Source organism: Staurois parvus, unplaced genomic scaffold, assembly GCF_062004578.1.
Source record: "Staurois parvus isolate SC_StPar_1 unplaced genomic scaffold, SC_StPar_1.0 ptg000170l, whole genome shotgun sequence".
Taxonomy (NCBI): domain Eukaryota; kingdom Metazoa; phylum Chordata; class Amphibia; order Anura; family Ranidae; genus Staurois; species Staurois parvus.
In genome coordinates, this window is record NW_028317966.1 from 4,795,838 (window position 1) to 4,811,293 (window position 15,456).

The 15,456-nt window shown below is 50.1% G+C and overlaps 1 protein-coding gene across 2 annotated transcripts in view; it reads left to right on the plus strand.

Moving 5' to 3' along the window:
* The window catches only part of OPN4 (opsin 4), a 102,284-nt gene that overhangs the window by 14,224 nt on the left and 72,604 nt on the right, over positions 1–15,456 (plus strand). The gene's annotated exons all lie outside the window — the stretch shown is intronic.

Genomic DNA, 15,456 nt, shown 5'->3' on the forward strand with positions numbered 1-15,456 from the left:
TCCAGACTAATCCACGCCTGATTCATTTTCACAAACGTCAGTCTCTCCACACTTTGGGTGGACAGTCGTGTCCTCCGCGGAGTTGCAATACCTCCTGCCGCACTAAACACGCGCTCCGATGCCACGCTACTGGCCGGGCATGACAGCCTTTCAAGGGCAAATTCAGCTAGTTGGGGCCAAAGGTCAAGTTTCGTTGCCCAGTAGTCAAGGGGATTGTCTACCTCGGTTGGCAGGGTGCTGTCCAAGTAGGCCTAAGCCTGTTGTTTGAGGTCCTGCTCCAGGTCCACCTGATGCTGCTGCTGCTGCTGCGGCTGGTTAGTAGTTTCCTCACTGCGCTGGTGAAGAAAGCTACTCATCATCGACTGCAGACTGAGGCAGCCGCTGCTGGTGGAGCTGCCACTGCTCCTACCACCCCACCCCTCCCCTGCTGCCATGGCAGCGGAACGCGAGCGCACAGGGCCCACAGTGTCTGAGGATGGACGTTGGCGCAGACAGGCAGAGACCAGCTGACTACATAGGTGGTTTTTATAGTTCGTTATTTTGGCCTCCCTCTCAGCAGGTGTGAAAAAGGCCACCATTTTTGAACGGTAGCGAGGGTCCAACAAGGTGGACAGCCAAAAGTCATCCCTCTGTCTGATGGTTATTATTCGGCTGTCGCTACGCAAGCAAGCGAGCATGCTATGGGCCATTTGTGCCAAGGAATGCGAGGGACTCCCTGCCTCCATCTCCACAGCATACTGCCACGGTGCGTCTGGGTCCTCTGTCTCCTCCTACTCCTCCTCTACCAGATGTTCCTGCTCCTCCACTCCTGTCCGCTGAGTGGAAAAACCACCCATTTCACTCAATAATTCCTGAGCACCAATGTCCTCCTCTACCTCCTCCTCTTCTTCCTGTCCTGCCCCCACAGGGGTCATGTGGCGTTGAGATCTGTGCGCCACGTCTACCGCACCCTGACCAGCCATTGTTAACAGCATTTGTTCCAGGACGTGCAACAGAGGAATGACGTCGTTCATCCCATAGTCCTGCCGACTCACGAATAGCGTGGCCTCCTCAAAGGGCCTGAGCAAGCGCAGGTGTCACGCATGAGCTGCCAATGGCTGACATCTAAGTTACACAGGGAATACCTTTATCCGCTTTTAACATCAGGAAATCTGTGATGGCCTTTTGCTGTTCGTAAAGGCGGTCTAACATATGTAGGGTTGAATTCCACCTTGTTGCAACGTCACAGCATGAGGAGTCGGTATAGGGGCCCATGGCAGATTAGGGGCCTGGCAGCAGCTATGGGAGGCCCGTAATCTGCCAGCACCCTATGTCAAAAAATTCTACACACCAGCAGTGTGTGAGGAGACCTGAAAGTGGCACATGGCAGAGTGTGGTGATGGAGACAGCAGCAATGGGAGGCCGTACAGGGACTCATGAGAGACTCTGGACCTGGCAGCAGCATGAGGAAGCGGTATATAGGGGCCTATGGCAGATTAGGGGCCTGGCAGCAGCTATAGGAGGCCCATAATCTGCCAGCACCCTATGTCAAAAAATTCTACACACCAGCAGTGTGAGGAGACCTGAAAGTGGCACATGGCAGAGTGTGGCGATGGAGACAGCAGCAATGGGAGGCCGTACAGGGACCCATGACAGACTCTGGACCTGGCAGCAGCATGAGGAGGCGGTATATAGGGGCCTATGGCAGATTAGGGGCCTGGCAGCAGCTATGGGAGGCCCTTAATCTGCCAGCACCCTATGTCAAAAAATTCTACACACCAGCAGTGTGAGGAGACCTGAAAGTGGCACATGGCATGAGAGACTCTGGACCTGGCAGCAGCATGAGGAAGCGGTATATAGGGGCCTATGGCAGATTAGGGGCCTGGCAGCAGCAATGGGAGGCCCATAATCTGCCAGCACCCTATGTCAAAAAATTCTACACACCAGCAGTGTGTGAGGAGACCTGAAAGTGGCACATGGCAGAGTGTGGCGATGGAGACAGCAGCAATGGGAGGCCGTACAGGGACCCATGACAGACTCTGGACCTGGCAGCAGCATGAGGAGGCGGTATATAGGGGCCCATGGCAGATTAGGGGCCTGGCAGCAGCTATGGGAGGCCCTTAATCTGCCAGCACCCTATGTCAAAAAATTCTACACACCAGCAGTGTGTGAGGAGACCTGAAAGTGGCACATGGCAGAGTGTGGCGATGGAGACAGCAGCAATGGGAGGCCGTACAGGGACCCATGACAGACTCTGGACCTGGCAGCAGCATGAGGAGGCGGTATATAGGGGCCCATGGCAGATTAGGGGCCTGGCAGCAGCTATGGGAGGCCCTTAATCTGCCAGCACCCTATGTCAAAAAATTCTACACACCAGCAGTGTGTGAGGAGACCTGAAAGTGGCACATGGCAGAGTGTGGCGATGGAGACAGCAGCAATGGGAGGCCGTACAGGGACCCATGACAGACTCTGGACCTGGCAGCAGCATGAGGAGGCGGTATATAGGGGCCCATGGCAGATTAGGGGCCTGGCAGCAGCTATGGGAGGCCCTTAATCTGCCAGCACCCTATGTCAAAAAAATTCTACACACCAGCAGTGTGAGGAGACCTGAAAGTGGCACATGGCATGAGAGACTCTGGACCTGGCAGCAGCATGAGGAAGCGGTATATAGGGGCCTATGGCAGATTAGGGGCCTGGCAGCAGCTATAGGAGGCCCATAATCTGCCAGCACCCTATGTCAAAAAATTCTACACACCAGCAGTGTGAGGAGACCTGAAAGTGGCACATGGCAGAGTGTGGCGATGGAGACAGCAGCAATGGGAGGCCGTACAGGGACCCATGACAGACTCTGGACCTGGCAGCAGCATGAGGAGGCGGTATATAGGGGCCTATGGCAGATTAGGGGCCTGGCAGCAGCTATGGGAGGCCCTTAATCTGCCAGCACCCTATGTCAAAAAATTCTACACACCAGCAGTGTGAGGAGACCTGAAAGTGGCACATGGCATGAGAGACTCTGGACCTGGCAGCAGCATGAGGAAGCGGTATATAGGGGCCTATGGCAGATTAGGGGCCTGGCAGCAGCAATGGGAGGCCCATAATCTGCCAGCACCCTATGTCAAAAAATTCTACACACCAGCAGTGTGTGAGGAGACCTGAAAGTGGCACATGGCAGAGTGTGGCGATGGAGACAGCAGCAATGGGAGGCCGTACAGGGACCCATGACAGACTCTGGACCTGGCAGCAGCATGAGGAGGCGGTATATAGGGGCCCATGGCAGATTAGGGGCCTGGCAGCAGCTATGGGAGGCCCTTAATCTGCCAGCACCCTATGTCAAAAAATTCTACACACCAGCAGTGTGTGAGGAGACCTGAAAGTGGCACATGGCAGAGTGTGGCGATGGAGACAGCAGCAATGGGAGGCCGTACAGGGACCCATGACAGACTCTGGACCTGGCAGCAGCATGAGGAGGCGGTATATAGGGGCCCATGGCAGATTAGGGGCCTGGCAGCAGCTATGGGAGGCCCTTAATCTGCCAGCACCCTATGTCAAAAAAATTCTACACACCAGCAGTGTGAGGAGACCTGAAAGTGGCACATGGCATGAGAGACTCTGGACCTGGCAGCAGCATGAGGAAGCGGTATATAGGGGCCTATGGCAGATTAGGGGCCTGGCAGCAGCTATAGGAGGCCCATAATCTGCCAGCACCCTATGTCAAAAAATTCAACACACCAGCAGTGTGAGGAGACCTGAAAGTGGCACATGGCATGAGAGACTCTGGACCTGGCAGCAGCATGAGGAAGCGGTATATAGGGGCCTATGGCAGATTAGGGGCCTGGCAGCAGCTATAGGAGGCCCATAATCTGCCAGCACCCTATGTCAAAAAATTCTACACACCAGCAGTGTGAGGAGACCTGAAAGTGGCACATGGCAGAGTGTGGCGATGGAGACAGCAGCAATGGGAGGCCGTACAGGGACCCATGACAGACTCTGGACCTGGCAGCAGCATGAGGAGGCGGTATATAGGGGCCCATGGCAGATTAGGGGCCTGGCAGCAGCTATGGGAGGCCCTTAATCTGCCAGCACCCTATGTCAAAAAATTTCTACACACCAGCAGTGTGAGGAGACCTGAAAGTGGCACATGGCATGAGAGACTCTGGACCTGGCAGCAGCATGAGGAAGCGGTATATAGGGGCCTATGGCAGATTAGGGGCCTGGCAGCAGCTATAGGAGGCCCATAATCTGCCAGCACCCTATGTCAAAAAATTCAACACACCAGCAGTGTGAGGAGACCTGAAAGTGGCACATGGCAGAGTGTGGCGATGGAGACAGCAGCAATGGGAGGCCGTACAGGGACCCATGACAGACTCTGGACCTGGCAGCAGCATGAGGAGGCGGTATATAGGGGCCCATGGCAGATTAGGGGCCTGGCAGCAGCTATGGGAGGCCCTTAATCTGCCAGCACCCTATGTCAAAAAATTCTACACACCAGCAGTGTGTGAGGAGACCTGAAAGTGGCACATGGCAGAGTGTGGCGATGGAGACAGCAGCAATGGGAGGCCGTACAGGGACCCATGACAGACTCTGGACCTGGCAGCAGCATGAGGAGGCGGTATATAGGGGCCCATGGCAGATTAGGGGCCTGGCAGCAGCTATGGGAGGCCCTTAATCTGCCAGCACCCTATGTCAAAAAATTCTACACACCAGCAGTGTGTGAGGAGACCTGAAAGTGGCACATGGCAGAGTGTGGCGATGGAGACAGCAGCAATGGGAGGCCGTACAGGGACCCATGACAGACTCTGGACCTGGCAGCAGCATGAGGAGGCGGTATATAGGGGCCCATGGCAGATTAGGGGCCTGGCAGCAGCTATGGGAGGCCCTTAATCTGCCAGCACCCTATGTCAAAAAAATTCTACACACCAGCAGTGTGAGGAGACCTGAAAGTGGCACATGGCATGAGAGACTCTGGACCTGGCAGCAGCATGAGGAAGCGGTATATAGGGGCCTATGGCAGATTAGGGGCCTGGCAGCAGCTATAGGAGGCCCATAATCTGCCAGCACCCTATGTCAAAAAATTCTACACACCAGCAGTGTGAGGAGACCTGAAAGTGGCACATGGCAGAGTGTGGCGATGGAGACAGCAGCAATGGGAGGCCGTACAGGGACCCATGACAGACTCTGGACCTGGCAGCAGCATGAGGAGGCGGTATATAGGGGCCTATGGCAGATTAGGGGCCTGGCAGCAGCTATGGGAGGCCCTTAATCTGCCAGCACCCTATGTCAAAAAATTCTACACACCAGCAGTGTGAGGAGACCTGAAAGTGGCACATGGCATGAGAGACTCTGGACCTGGCAGCAGCATGAGGAAGCGGTATATAGGGGCCTATGGCAGATTAGGGGCCTGGCAGCAGCAATGGGAGGCCCATAATCTGCCAGCACCCTATGTCAAAAAATTCTACACACCAGCAGTGTGTGAGGAGACCTGAAAGTGGCACATGGCAGAGTGTGGCGATGGAGACAGCAGCAATGGGAGGCCGTACAGGGACCCATGACAGACTCTGGACCTGGCAGCAGCATGAGGAGGCGGTATATAGGGGCCCATGGCAGATTAGGGGCCTGGCAGCAGCTATGGGAGGCCCTTAATCTGCCAGCACCCTATGTCAAAAAATTCTACACACCAGCAGTGTGTGAGGAGACCTGAAAGTGGCACATGGCAGAGTGTGGCGATGGAGACAGCAGCAATGGGAGGCCGTACAGGGACCCATGACAGACTCTGGACCTGGCAGCAGCATGAGGAGGCGGTATATAGGGGCCCATGGCAGATTAGGGGCCTGGCAGCAGCTATGGGAGGCCCTTAATCTGCCAGCACCCTATGTCAAAAAAATTCTACACACCAGCAGTGTGAGGAGACCTGAAAGTGGCACATGGCATGAGAGACTCTGGACCTGGCAGCAGCATGAGGAAGCGGTATATAGGGGCCTATGGCAGATTAGGGGCCTGGCAGCAGCTATAGGAGGCCCATACTCTGCCAGCACCCTATGTCAAAAAATTCAACACACCAGCAGTGTGAGGAGACCTGAAAGTGGCACATGGCATGAGAGACTCTGGACCTGGCAGCAGCATGAGGAAGCGGTATATAGGGGCCTATGGCAGATTAGGGGCCTGGCAGCAGCTATAGGAGGCCCATAATCTGCCAGCACCCTATGTCAAAAAATTCAACACACCAGCAGTGTGAGGAGACCTGAAAGTGGCACATGGCAGAGTGTGGCGATGGAGACAGCAGCAATGGGAGGCCGTACAGGGACCCATGACAGACTCTGGACCTGGCAGCAGCATGAGGAGGCGGTATATAGGGGCCCATGGCAGATTAGGGGCCTGGCAGCAGCTATGGGAGGCCCTTAATCTGCCAGCACCCTATGTCAAAAAAATTCTACACACCAGCAGTGTGAGGAGACCTGAAAGTGGCACATGGCATGAGAGACTCTGGACCTGGCAGCAGCATGAGGAAGCGGTATATAGGGGCCTATGGCAGATTAGGGGCCTGGCAGCAGCTATAGGAGGCCCATAATCTGCCAGCACCCTATGTCAAAAAATTCAACACACCAGCAGTGTGAGGAGACCTGAAAGTGGCACATGGCATGAGAGACTCTGGACCTGGCAGCAGCATGAGGAAGCGGTATATAGGGGCCTATGGCAGATTAGGGGCCTGGCAGCAGCTATAGGAGGCCCATAATCTGCCAGCACCCTATGTCAAAAAATTCTACACACCAGCAGTGTGTGAGGAGACCTCAAAGTGGCACATGTTTGAGGCATGATTCATGGCGGATTTAGTCAGTTGTGTCAGGAACTGGTGGTTTGAAATCCAGACTAATCCACGCCTGATTCATTTTCACAAACGTGAGTCTCTCCACACTTTGGGTGGACAGTCGTGTCCTCCGCGGAGTTACAATACCTCCTGCCGCACTAAACACACGCTCCGATGCCACGCTACTGGCTGGGCATGACAGCCTTTCAAGGGCAAATTCAGCTAGTTGGGGCCAAAGGTCAAGTTTCGTTGCCCAGTAGTCAAGGGGATTGTCTACCTCGGTTGGCAGGGTGCTGTCCAAGTAGGCCCAAGCCTGTTGTTTGAGGTCCTGCTCCAGGTCCACCTGATGCTGCTGCTGCTGCTGCGGCTGGTTAGTAGTTTCCTCACTGCGCTGGTGAAGAAAGCTACTCATCATCGACTGCAGACTGAGGCAGCTGCTGCTGGTGGAGCTGCCACTGCTCCTACCACCCCACCCCTCCCCTGCTGCCATGGCAGCGGAACGCGAGCGCACAGGGCCCACAGTGTCTGAGGATGGACGTTGGCGCACAAAGGCAGAGACCAACTGACTACATAGGTGGTTTTTATAGTACGTTATTTTGGCCTCCCTCTCAGCAGGTGTGAAAAAGGCCACCATTTTGGAACGGTAGCGAGGGTCCAACAAGGTGGACAGCCAAAAGTCATCCCTCTGTCTGATGGTTATTATTCGGCTGTCGCTACGCAAGCAACCGAGCATGCTATGGGCCATTTGTGCCAAGGAATGCGAGGGACTCCCTGCCTCCATCTCCACAGCATACTGCCACGGTGCGTCTGGGTCCTCTGTCTCCTCCTCCTCCTCCTCTACCAGATGCTCCTGCTCCTCCACTCCTGTCCGCTGAGTGGAAAAACCACCCATTTCACTCAATAATTCCTGAGCACAAATGTCCTCCTCTACCTCCTCCTCTTCTTCCTGTCCTGCCCCCACAGGGGTCATGTGGCGTTGAGATCTGTGCGCCACGTCTACCGCACCCTGACCAGCCATTGTTAACAGCATTTGTTCAAGGACGTGCAACAGAGGAATGACGTCGTTCATCCCATAGTCCTGTCGACTCACGAATAGCGTGGCCTCCTCAAAGGGCCTGAGCAAGCGGCAGGTGTCACGCATGAGCTGCCAATGGCTGACATCGAAGTTACACAGGGGAGTACCTTTATCCGCTTGTAACATCAGGAAATCGGTGATGGCCTTTCGCTGTTCGTAAAGGCGGTCTAACATGTGTAGGGTTGAATTCCACCTTGTTGCAACGTCGCAGATCAGGCGATGCTGTGGAATTCCGTTCTGCCGCTGCAGCTCAAGGAGGGTGTGCTTTGCGGTGTAGGAATGGCTGAAATGCATGCAAAGTTTACGTGACATTTTAAGGATGTCTTGCAGTGGGATGGTGGATTTTAAGAACCGCTTGACAACCAGATTGAACACGTGAGCCATGCATGGCGCATGGCACAACCTTCCTTGACGCAGAGCAGACACCATGTTCTTTCCGTTGTCGGTCAACATGGTTCCGATTTTCAGTTTGCGCGGAGACAGCCATCTGTCGATTTCTCTGTTCATTACACTCAGAAGTTCCTCCCCTGTGTGACTACGTTCGCCAAGGCATACCAGGTGCAGAACAGCGTGACACCGTTGCGCCCTGCACATGTGATATGCCGGTCGGGTAATGGGACTTGGCACGGGGGTGGCGGCTGAGGACACGGCGGAAGAAGAGGTGGTAGAGGCGGACATCTTTGCCGGACCAAGGACGTGCAAACGTGGAGGCAAAAGCGGCGTGACCTGTCCAAGTTGCTGGTGCGGCTGTGACGGCACCACGTTCACCCAGTGGGCCGTAAATGACATGTACTGTCCCTGACCGTAGTTACAGCTCCACACGTCGGCGCTGCCGTGCACTTTGGCAGAGACCGACATGCTCAAAGACTGGCCCACCATGTCTTCTACATGTGAATGCAGGGCTGGCACTGCCTTTTTGGCGAAGAAATGACGGCTTGGCACTCTCCACCGCGGCGCGGCACAAGCCATCATTTCTCTGAAAGGTGCTGAGTCCACCACTTGGAAAGGGAGGGACTGCAGCACCAGCAACTTGGACAGGAGGACGTTCAGCTTTTGCACCGTCGGGTGCGTGCTCGCAAACTGTTGTCTCTTGGAAACGGATTCCAAGAAAGACTGCTGACGGAATCCGTGAAGAGGAGTAGCAGGAGAAGGAGCATCTGAACGAGCGGAAGATGCCAACGAGCGACAACTCCCCTCAGCAGAGGTGTTGGAGCCTTGACTGGCTGATGGAGGGCGATTGACGTCGGGTGACGGAGCAAGTAACGGAGCGGGTGATGGAGCGGGGGCTGGGGCGGGCAGAACCGCCGTATCTTTATCACGGTTTTCCCAGGCCACCAAATGGCGACGCTGCATATGCTGCCGCAACGCTGTAGTCCCAACATGGGCCCCCTGGCCACGCTTGACTTTCTGGCCACATAGTCGACATACGGCTACGTTTACTTCCTCGGGCGGCTTGACGAAAAATTGCCACACCGCCGAGTAGGAAACTTTGCCCCCGATACTCCTCACTGGCTGACTGCTGCTTCCTCCGTGCACACCGGCACCACTACTGGCCGTGGTGGTAGGCTGCAGTGGAGCTGGTGCTCTACTCCGTGGACGTTTGGCTCCACTGACACTGCTGCGACCCTGCTGCTGTCTCCTGGGCAACCCACCGACTGTTTTGCTCGCTGCCAAGCTGCCACCCTCTTCTCCTGATGATGCGGAAGAAATTGCCTGATGACGACGAGGCTGCCAAGTGCGATCAACCTCCTCATCATCAAGTAGGGTCTCCGCCTCACTACTAGCCCCCTCGGCTGCGTCTGGGTCAGGAGACAGACCTGTCTCTAGACCGGCTACCGAGCCACTCTCCTCGCCACTACTTCTTCGCCTGGCTGCTGAAAAGGCGGATGTCTCCCCCCGTTCCTGACCGCCCTCTGTTAGCTCTTCCTCACTGTACAGTGGGGCTGAGCCCACAGCATGCGATACTTCGCTTGGTGAGGGAACACCAAAGGACAGGGGCAGGTAGAGGACACGTGATTTCAGTGGGCTTGGTCCCGGGCCATGCCAACTAACGGTTGTGTCTGACGTACCCACCGACCGTTGGCTGTAGGTGTCAGAGGTGACCTGGGAAGAGGAAGACGACCGAGCCAACCAATCGACGACGGCAGGGTTGTCGGTGGAGACACGACCGCTGGATGACACCGGGAGCACTGGCCTCTGGCTGCGAATAGTGCTGCCTCGACCCCTTCCTCTGCTGCCACGTCTGCTCGCTCCTAAAACATTGCATCCTCTGCCACTCCTCTGCATGTTGTCTGACATACTCTTTAATTAAACGATTATGTGTCCCTGAGTAACAATTCTGTGTCCCTGAGTAACAATTCTGTGTCTGTGCGAGTAACAATTCTGTGGCCCTAAGTAACAGTTCTGTGGCCCTCAGTAACAATTCTGTGTCCCTGATTAACGTTTCTGTGGCCCCAAGTAACAGTTCTGTGGCCCTCAGTAACAATTCTGTGTCTGTGCGAGTAACAATTCTGTGTCTGTGCGAGTAACAATTCTGTGGCCCTAAGTAAAGTTTCTGTGGCCCTAAGTAACAATTCTCTGGCACTCAGTAACAATTCTGTCTGTCCCTGAGTAACAATTCTCTGGCACTCAGTAACAATTCTGTCTGTCCCTGAGTAAAAATTCTGTGGCCCTAATTAAAGTTTCTGTGGCCCTAAGTAACAATTCTCTGGCACTCAGTAACAATTCTGTCTGTCCCTGAGTAACAATTCTCTGGCACTCGGTAACAATTCTGTCTGTCCCTGAGTAACAATTCTCTGGCACTCAGTAACAATTCTGTCTGTCCCTGAGTAAAAATTCTGTGGCCCTAATTAAAGTTTCTGTGGCCCTAAGTAACAATTCTCTGGCACTCAGTAACAATTCTGTCTGTCCCTGAGTAACAATTCTCTGGCACTCAGTAACAATTCTGTCTGTCCCTGAGTAAAAATTCTGTGGCCCTAATTAAAGTTTCTGTGGCCCTAAGTAACAATTCTCTGGCACTCAGTAACAATTCTGTCTGTCCCTGAGTAACAATTCTCTGGCACTCGGTAACAATTCTGTCTGTCCCTGAGTAACAATTCTCTGGCACTCAGTAACAATTCTGTCTGTCCCTGAGTAAAAATTCTGTGGCCCTAATTAAAGTTTCTGTGGCCCTAAGTAACAATTCTCTGGCACTCAGTAACAATTCTGTCTGTCCCTGAGTAACAATTCTCTGGCACTCAGTAACAATTCTGTCTGTCCCTGAGTAAAAATTCTGTGGCCCTAATTAAAGTTTCTGTGGCCCTAAGTAACAATTCTCTGGCACTCAGTAACAATTCTGTCTGTCCCTGAGTAACAATTCTCTGGCACTCGGTAACAATTCTGTCTGTCCCTGAGTAACAATTCTCTGGCACTCAGTAACAATTCTGTCTGTCCCTGAGTAAAAATTCTGTGGCCCTAATTAAAGTTTCTGTGGCCCTAAGTAACAATTCTCTGGCACTCAGTAACAATTCTGTCTGTTCCTGAGTAACAATTCTCTGGCACTCAGTAACAATTCTGTCTGTCCCTGAGTAAAAATTCTGTGGCCCTAATTAAAGTTTCTGTGGCCCTAAGTAACAATTCTCTGGCACTCAGTAACAATTCTGTCTGTCCCTGAGTAACAATTCTCTGGCACTCCGTAACAATTCTGTCTGTCCCTGAGTAACAATTCTCTGGCACTCCGTAACAATTCTGTCTGTCCCTGAGTATGAATTCTGTGGCCCTAACTAGCGTTTCTTTGTCCCTAAGTAACAGTTCTGTGGCCCTCAGTAACAGTTCTGTGTCTGTGCGAGTAACAATTCTGTGTCTGTGCGAGTAACAATTCTGTGGCCCTAAGTAACAGTTCTGTGGCCCTCAGTAACAATTCTGTGTCTGTGCGAGTAAAAATTCTGTGTCTGTGCGAGTAACAATTCTGTGGCCCTAAGTAAAGTTTCTGTGGCCCTAAGTAACAATTCTCTGGCACTCAGTAACAATTCTGTCTGTCCCTGAGTAACAATTCTCTGGCACTCAGTAACAATTCTGTCTGTCCCTGAGTATAAATTCTGTGGCCCTAAGTAAAGTTTCTGTGGCCCTGAGTAACAATTCTCTGGCACTCAGTAACAATTCTGTCTGTCCCTGAGTAACAATTCTCTGGCACTCAGTAACAATTCTGTCTGTCCCTGAGTAAAAATTCTGTGGCCCTAATTAAAGTTTCTGTGGCCCTAAGTAACAATTCTCTGGCACTCAGTAACAATTCTGTCTGTCCCTGAGTAACAATTCTCTGGCACTCAGTAACAATTCTGTCTGTCCCTGAGTAACAATTCTGTGGCCCTAATAACGTTTCTGTGGCCCTAAGTAACAATTCTCTGGCACTGAGTAACAATTCTGTCTGTCCCTGATTATGAATTCTGTGGCCCTAACTAGCGTTTCTTTGTCCCTAAATAACGATTCTGTGGCCCTCATTAACAAGTCTGTGTCCCTGAGTAATGGTTCTCTGTCCCTAAGTAACTTTTCTCTGTCCCCAATTATCGTTTCTGTGGCCCTAACTCTGTCCCTGTCCCTAGTACAGAGCGGTCTGCCTCTGTTCAATAACTGCAGGCAAATGAAGAATTCCAAAATGGCCGCTATTTATAGCTCGACCATTACACAGTGCTGGCTGGCTGGCTGCTGATAGGCTGATGCGATCACATGTAGTTGAGGAATGCATTATGGGTCAGCGCGCCTTGTCTGCGCGCCTTCCCAGACATCCCCGCTCCGTCGCCGCACATGTCAGCCGCCATTTTCTGAAAAATTTCGATTCGCGCGTCCGAATTAGGCTATTTTTCGGATTCGGCACGAATCGAAATTTTTCCGATATTCGACTCGAATTCCACTTCGGATACTTCGATTCGCTCATCTCTAATTGCATGTAATATTCTAATTTTCTGAAATTGTGGATTTGGGGTTTTCATGAGCTATAAGCCATAATCATCACAATTATGACACGGCTTGAACTATCTTGCTTTGCATGTAATGAGTCTCATATATTAGTTTCACCTTTTAAGTTGCATTACTGAAATAAATTAACTTTTGCACGATATTCTAATTTTTCAAGTTTCACCTCTATACATACATAATATTCTGTCTGATGGGCAGACATGGATACTAGAACATTATGAAACACTTATAAACCCATAAACTATTTAGCCTAGTTCATGAACAGATGTATTTTTGCTAGTTATATACTTTTTAATTAGTAGTTCACGAAGTCAGAATATTCACATCTTATCAAATCCCGATCACATTTGCAATTTAATATACTAGTTCCAAATTATTATACAGTATGTAGTTATTTTGTTATACAATTCTGTTTCTAGCTAAAAATTTTAAGAAAGTTGAAGCTATTAGCAGGCATAACCCCCTAAAAGTAGGAAGAAGTATACCCATTCTTCCATGTGTCAGTGATTTCAAGGACTTAAAGAAAGTGGAGAACATGAGAAGTCGTTGTTTAAATCTACATTTAATCTATATTTAAGTGGGAAATTATTAGTGGGGTTATGCTACAGGCCCCTTAATCTGAAGAATGAGGAGGAGTTGGATCTCTTATCGCAGTTAGAAATGGCAGCAAAGCAAGGCAACTTTATCATAATAGGGGACTTCAACTACCCAGATATTGACTGGGCAGAAGGAACAGCTCACTCATTTAAATCTCGTCATTTCTTAAATGTCTTAATTTGCCAGTTGGTGGATGCCCAGACTAGAAAAATACATTGCTAGATCTGTTAACCTCCCTGGCGGTATGATTATTTCAGATTTTTGGTGCTGAAAGCGGTACCATTTTTTTGCATGGAATTATGTAGTTTTTTTATTGTAGGCCTGTAATTTAGGAATAACTCACTGAAATCTGTCCAAACAAGAGTCTAGTAAACATTCCGGATATGATAAAATTTGAAACACGAAATCATAAATTATAATTTAATAAATACTCATAAAAAATAATAATATAATAATAATACATTTAATTCAATAATATAATCAAACCAAAAACACTGAAATTTGAAATATAGCGCCAAGTTCGCACATCGCTGAGCAAAGTCACAGAATCGTTTTCGTGTCTGATGACGAATTTCCCCACGAATCATTATCACTCAATTCTGCAAGTGGTTCTGATTTACTATCACTGTTCTCTAGCTGGTCTAAAACCGATTTTGACATAAAGGGATGCTTTTTGGACGCCATGGACTTTTCTAAGTTTCCAGGCAGAAAGAACAGTCAAAATGTAGGCAGGGCACAGGACAAAGCAGTAGGGACAAAATGTATGTGAAATGCTTTGCAACAGTAATGTTTTACTATGTAATAATCGTTTTTTAAAAATTTTCAAATTTGCCGCCGGTTCCACCGCCCGTACGTCCCGACGTCACAGGGACCGGAAAACGGAAGCCGGATGCCGGCATCGGCCGGAGGAGATGGCCGGGGACGCTGCAGGGGACGCATCGCGGGAGCGAAGGGCAAGGTAAGCGCTGCAGGGAATCCCTGAGCAATGCCGCATGGTAAGCCCGAGTGTAGCTCAGGGTTACCGCTTTTGGTACTGAAACTCTACCCCGCGCTACACTCGGGAATACTGCTAGGGAGGTTAATTACAAATAACCTGGATTTGGTCACAGATGTGGAAATCTGGGACAACTTTGGAACGAGTGATCACAGGATAATTACATTCAGCGTAAATCATAGGAAAAGGAGACACAGGGGTAATACAAGAACACTCAATTTCAAAAGAGTCATCTTTTCTAAACTATGCTCAATACAAGATATTATATAGAAACTTTGAACACTGAGGAAAAATGGGAGCATTAGGAATATATTCAATAGAGGTATCATCCACTGTATTCCAATGGGCAACAAAATTAAAAAATCTAAGATAAAACCTAGGTGGCTAAATTTTCACGTATATAGACATATTAACGTGAAAAAAAAATGGCCTTTAACCACTTCAAGTTCGTACATTTTCACCCCTTTCCAGTCCAGGCCAGTTTTCAGCTTTCAGTGTTATCACACTTTGAATGACAATTGCGCGCTCATGCAACACTGTACCAATATGAAATGTTTTGCATTTTTTGAGACAGAGCTTTCTTTTGATGGTATTTTTTCACCACTGGGATTTTAATTTTTTTGCTATATAGATGAAAAAGACCAAAAATTTGGAAAAAAAAAATTAAAACTTTTGCAAATAAATAATCTTTCTTCATTAATCTTGGCCAAAATGTATTCATCTATCTTTTTAGTAAGAAAAAAATAACCCAAATTAGTTTATAACCAAAAATTATAGTTTTTTTAAATTTTTTACATTTTAATTTTTTTTTATATTATTTATGTTTTTTTTCTTTACATACTGTCACCCTAGCTGACACTGACACTGTACTACTTGTGGGGGATGATGAAGATTTTTGTTTCTTTTTTTTTTTTACACTGATTGCTTTTACACCCATAAAGAATGTAAAAGCAGTCATTTCTCCTCCTCTCTGGCTGCATTCCTGCAGCCATTGAGAAATACTGTGCGAGCTGTGATTGGTTACAGCTTGTAACGTGGTACAAGGCTGTTGTGAATAGC